The sequence below is a fragment of the Notothenia rossii genome, assembly GCF_949606895.1.
Source record: "Notothenia rossii genome assembly, chromosome: 8".
NCBI lineage: Eukaryota > Metazoa > Chordata > Actinopteri > Perciformes > Nototheniidae > Notothenia > Notothenia rossii.
In genome coordinates, this window is record NC_136906.1 from 28,713,008 (window position 1) to 28,719,744 (window position 6,737).

The window sequence follows — 6,737 nt, forward strand, 5'->3', positions numbered from 1 at the left end:
AAGCGCAACTTAACACAACTTCTATAGGTAATGGAACCAAACATTGACTTATTTGTCACGTAACTATGTCATTTCTATATTAACAAAAAACTAGGATATTTTCATTAATCTAACCACATGTTTTTTTTATCAAAACCTCACCAAGTTATTCCTGTGAAGAGGGGAATTAATTTTGACAAGACTGCATAGGATGCATGTAAATGAGATTGATACTGTACGTGTTGTTGGACCTTTGTAGGAGAACACGTAAAAAAATAATATATATTGTATGAAGTATGTTGAGAGTCTAGAAATGTCTCTCATCCAAAGAAAGAGCTTGTGGTGATATCTTTGATTGAGGTCTGACATATCATTTTATTTTGATGTTAAAACCTTATACTTTCAACTGACAACACAGATAAGATCATTCTGGCATTTCCTTGAGATTTTCACTAATGCCACCATTTCAACACATCTTTGAACCTTATCACCTGATAAGAGAGATGGCATGGGACATTTCTGCAAACATTTTCCAACAACAACATTTGAGAAATATGAGCAACCTACCTTAGATTTAGTGAAAAAGGTCATGGTTTATGGTGAATATAGCAGCGAATGGGCAGGATCAGGCAACTAAAGCCGGAAGTCAGTAGGGAATACATTGCACTGATAGCTCCCAGTAAACTGTCATTAGAGCTGCGGTATTAGAGATTTGTATAGACGTTTATTATCAGTATAGTGTGCTGATGCCTGTAGGTTGACTTCTCAGGTTTGTTTTCTGATCTGGCACCTTGTTACGGCAACTTGACAACATAAAACATTTGTGGCTCAGTTTGTGACCAGCAGTATATATTCAAGACACTAAACCAGAGAGAGTTAACAAAAATACTTGTATTTATAATATAATTTAATTTTTAAACTAAATCAAACTATGCAAAGCCTGGGCCAGCCACACCAGGGGCCTTACTACCCAGAACCTCCCCCCTAAACTAAAAGGCAATTGCATGAACTAAACTAAGAAAACAAAGCCGCGAAAACGGGACTACCAGATTCTGCCTACTTAAAAGAACAATAAAAAGACATGAGGACAAAAAAAGAGTAAAATCCTAAACTAGGGATGACTTTATGCTGCACTTTCTGGCAGCTAAACCAGCTTTTCTTTTGTACGGGTCATTAGGGCAGATCAAGAACTCCTGAGCAGAGGGGGCATGAAAGGGGGGAGCGCGTAACACACATTTACGTTTTTTTGGTCTCTGGTTCCCTGCAGTATACAGTATATATAAAGATGCACTACCTGCTGAACCATTACCCTGACCTCCTCATCCATCATTCCTGCTTGCTATGGGTTCACTTCCTCTTTCTTTGGCACTTACAGTAAGGTTGGCATTGGATTTACCAAATGGGTTGAGGGATCTTCCAATGTGAACATTATTCCTCGGAATTCCCTGCTAGATCAAGGCCTTCTTCAGCTTTTAACAGGTATATTTGATTTTTAAAGCACTCAAAGTAAATTTCTAGTCTGTCTGCAGCATCCATCAACAAATTAAATCACATCTCATCTGCATTTCGTACCATATCTTGTTCTTGTTCTTGTTCTGCTCAATTTAGTGTGTCCTTGTTTATTATTATTATTATTATTATGCATCATTTCCTATTTTTGTTTTTGTACAGCACTTTTCCAAAATGTAGGACAAATATAAAAAGTATAAATTAAATCAACAAAAAAAATAACCCAAGGCCAGGCTTGGAATTTTCATCATTTTAGGGGCAAGGCCATTTGGCCTTTGGTGTCACAAGTTTGTTTAGCGCACAAAGTCCACATGCAAGGGCACAAAGGCCATTGAGGGAAACATTTGGATTTGGAGCTTACATATAAATAACTTCAATTTCTCTTAAGAAAAACACACAAATGACATGGAAAACAAATCACTTTTTTAATATCAATAATGTCAAACATTATAATCATATAGGCCTATGCCTCATTAGTATTACCGTATATAAAATAAAATACTCTACTCTGAATAATTAGTGTTTGGTATGTTTTCTATCTACTACTTCTCCCATTCACAAATCAAAAATCAAATCAAAAAATCTATTAATATGTAACAAATATATTCCATTTCAGAGCAGAAGAATCATCAGTACACAGTGAAGCTCCAACATTCAACTGTATGAACAAGCAATACTTTGAAATGCAAAAGTGTGTGTGTGTGTGTGTGTGTGTGTGTGTGTGTGTGTGTGTGTGTGTGTGTGTGTGTGTGTGTGTGTGTGTGTGTGTGTGTGTGTGTGCATGTATGTGTGTGTGTGTGTGTGTGTGTGTGTGTGTGTGTGTGTGTGTGTGTGTGTGTGTGTGTGTGTGTGTGTGTGTGTGTGTGTGTGTGTGTGTGTGTGTGTGTGTGTGTGTGTGTGTGTGAACGAGTGTGTGTGTGTGTGTGTGTGTGTGTGAACGAGTGTGTGTGTGTACGAGAGTCTCTTTAATAACAATTTTCAACTCAAGCCTCAAATTTGCGTGACGCGTTCTCGCGGTAGCCAGAAAACCAAAACAGCAGCCGTTAGCTGTTAGCACACAGAATTCACAGCTCCTCATATCTGTTCAGAAACTGGACACAAGTTAAACAAGTACAAACCACAGACTGTCTGTGTCATGGCGAATACAGTCGCTGGTTTATTTCTGTCTTTAGGACGTTGTTGTGAGTTTTGGATGGAGCAGCTACAAGTTAGTTTAGCCTGATCAATCCGATCTCCATTCAGAAAACACGCATTTTAAAAGTTTTTTCGCCTGCCGTCTTGTCTGCACACTTGTCAAAGCATTAATTCATGGTTTTTACTAACCGTTATCCGTATTTTGTTACTTCGGCATCAGTAAATCACGGTAAAATATGTTAATTTTGTTGTAGTTGAGTCTACCACAGTATTTACAGCGCGTCCTGTTTGAATGACAGGAGTAAACACAGCTGACAGCCACAGTGAAACTCCAGTGATTAAAGCGGTCAGTTTTGAACGCAGCATAATGCTGTTCAGAGACCAGACGACTGCTCTGACGCTTTTAAAGCAACTTCAAGATTTTAACAGTGTGAGGGGCACAAAGGCCATGGTAGGACGGACAATTATTTGTGGGGCATAACGGCCAAACCGAGGGGCAACGACGGCCATCGCTGTCATGGCCGCCGTGAAATTCCTACCCTGTCCAAGGCCTTTATTCGCTTTTTTGTATTTATGTATTTTTGTCTTCGGAAATAATTTACTAATGTTATCCTTTCTAACTATAATGACTGTTATCAATATTTGTATCTTCATTTTTATAATTTCATTTAAAAAAAAGAAAAGCAAATTGTGTCCTCTGAAGAAAGGGGTAATGTAGAGTCAAAAAGAAAAAGAAAAAATGGTTATACATATATCTTGGGTACAAAATAGTTGTGATTGACAATGTTTTGCTCTGGTTTGTGACACATTTGCCCTTGGTGATTTGAAAGCACACACAGCCATATGGCGTTACCTCTTAAATCCCAAGCAGGTTAACATTCAGCCTTTAATCATTCAGTTCCTCAAACAGCATTTTGCCATCTGGCCCAGGCATTCACACCAGTGACCTGCTGTTCACACACACTCCTCCACACTGTGACGCTGGTGATAACACCATCAGCTCCATCGTGCAACTTAAATTACCCTAACTCTTTTAGACTCTCAGATGCCACAGCTGAGAGAGGACACAGGTTCAGATTTAAAGTGCAGTCTTTTAAATGTTTTACTTTATTTCTGTGTGAGCTCTTTCACGTCAAGTGTACATGGGTGATCTTCAACATAACACATAAATCCAATGGTGGAAAAAGGAATCATACTTAAGTAAAATAAGCAATACCAAACTGCAAAATAAAATGCATAAAAGTACAAAAGTATCAGCATTAAAATATACATAAAGTACCAAAAGTAAAGTAGTTATAGTGTGTAATAGCCCATTTCAGAATCATATTTTATTTATTCAACTGTAGTTATTGTACACGTGATGACGTTTAGAAGTCACATTTACTTTTTACATTTTATATGACACATAGAATCTTTGAACAGTCACAAGTAGAGTATTACCTCGCATATTTTATGTTGTTGTATGTTCTTGTAGTAAGCTAGGGTTGGCCACAGACCTTATTTCAGGCTTACCAAAAACACGTTTAAGAAACCTAAGGCTTCAAGACGAGGGAACCGGAAGTGGGGAAATGTCTTTTAAAGGTTTTAGGACAAAATGTAATGAAGTAGAAGAATAAAGTCAAATAAAATGAAAATACTTAGGTAAAGTACAAGTGCCTCAGAATTGTACGTACAGTACTTGAGTATGTACTTTACTACATTCCACCACTGCATAAAATCCTCTGCTATGATTTTTTAAATATCATAATGATTTTAAACCTTAATGGCAACCGCATGATGCTCCTTCTGTTTCTGTTACTGAGTTGACTTAGTGACCTTGATGAGTATTTATTCTCAATTTAAGTGGCATGCCATTAATTACGCCAGAGTTTGGTCAATTAACATAAAAGGTAGTGACTCGAGACCATTTGGAAACACAATTGATTTTCTGAGCTCAGCTGGTTCTCCTCCCTCCTCCTTTAAGCCACATTCATGTCACTGATGTCTTGCCACTTACCTGCTCTGCAGCACACAGGCTTGCATTCAAATTATCCGATCATGTCAGTGGTGTCCTACAAAAGCCCATATTTTACTCCTCATTACACCTCAAACACACATATTCAAAACTGTAAGATAGCAACATGGGTGCTACGGTTTGTGGCAAAGGCAAATTGTGGTGCAGCAATGATTCCTAAAACCTGAAAATAATTTCCATTTCTCAAGATTTTTTTAACTTGTTTGAGTTAGATGCCGGAAATAAGGTCCGTTAAGCTAAAAAGATTGTCACGTTTTGTTCTACAACATGAAATACATCAGTAATTTTTTCCATACGTGAATATCCAAAGCTTTAATGTGTCATAAAAACGATGTAATTAAACTACTAAATGTAGTCACGGCATACATTAGCCGGTTTTAGCTTAGCTGTGGTGATGCGCATCCATTTGACTGTGAAGTAGTTTTGTTTATAGGCAAACGTTATTTTTTTACTTCAGGCGATTGCTTTTACGCTTCATAAAAAACAAAGTGGCAACAATGTCATTAAGTTATTGGTCATCACCTCATCTTTACTCCTGCCAACTTTGATACTTTTCTTTATGGGAGTAAATGCATTCTGATAACATGCATCATCATACACACACCGACTGGTATCAGCCTACTCCCCTCTTGAGCGTCGTCCACAAAGCATACTCCATAAACGTTCCCAGATGCTCAGAGTCACTTTGAGAATAAGAGGGTAGGGCTGTGTGAGGTTGAAAGTGTGGATGAGAATAAGAAGATGATAACAGTTAAACGGAGGGCAAATGCCAAAGATGAAGAAGAAGAAGACTCTAATATCTACTAAACTGAGGAGTGCATTTTATCCCAAACAATGATAACAATCAACTTTTCCAAAAGGGGAAATTGTTGTCTTAATATCAAATATTTGGCAATAATAACAGGTTTCAACTTAAACAGTTCTAATAGGGTGATACCATATTGATACCATACTGATATTTTTGGACAAATTAAACATTATATACAGTGGGGCAAAACAGTATTTTGTCAGCCATCAATTGTGCAAGTTCTCCCACTTAAAAAGATGAGAGAGGCCTGGAATTTTCATCCTAGGTATACCTCAACTATGAGAGACAAAATGAGAAAAAAATCCAGAAAATCACATTGTCTGATTTTTAAAGAATTTATTTGCAAATTATGATGGAAAATAAGTATTTGGTCACCTACAAACAAACACGATTTCTGGCTCTCACAGAGCTGTAACTTCTTCTTTAAGAGCCTCCTCTGTCCTCCACTTGTTAACTGTATTAATGGCACCTGTTTGAACTCGTTATCAGTATAAAAGACACCTGTCCACAACCTCAAACAGTCACACTCCAAACTCCACTATGGCCAAGACCAAAGAGCTCTCAAAGGACACCAGAAACAAAATGGTAGACCTGCACCAGGCTGGGAAGACTGAATCTGCAATAGGTAAGCAGCTTGGTGTGAAGAAATCAACTGTGGGAGCAATTATTAGAAAATGGAAGACATACAAGACCACTCATAATCTCCCTCGATCTGGGGCTCCACGCAAGATCTCACCCCGTGGGGTCAAAATGATCACAAAAACGGTGAGCAAAAATCCCAGAACCACACGAGGGGACCTAGTCAATGACCTGCAGAGAGCTGGGACCAAAGTAACAAAGGCTACCATCAGTAACACACTACGCCGCCAGGGACTCAAATCCTGCAGTGCCGGACATGTCCCCCTGCTTAAGCCAGTACATGTCCAGGCCCGTCTGAAGTTTGCAAGAGAGCATTTAGATGATCCAGAAGAGGATTGGGAGAATGTGATATGGTCAGATGAAACCAAAATAGAACTTTTTGGTAAAAACTCAACAAGACGTGTTTGGAGGAGAAAGAATGCTAAGTTGCATCCAAAGAACACCATACCTACTGTAAAACATGGGCATGGAAACATCATGCTTTCAGTGGCGTTTTCTCCTCGAGGCAAAGGGAAGCCAGGCTTCCCCTGTTTTTTTCGTATTGTAGTTATGATTTTAATAAATACATAAAAACACTTCATTTAGTTTCAGACATTTTTTGTTGTGTGTTGCTGCCGGCCCGTCTCTCCCCCATTCTCATTGAGTATTTTACAA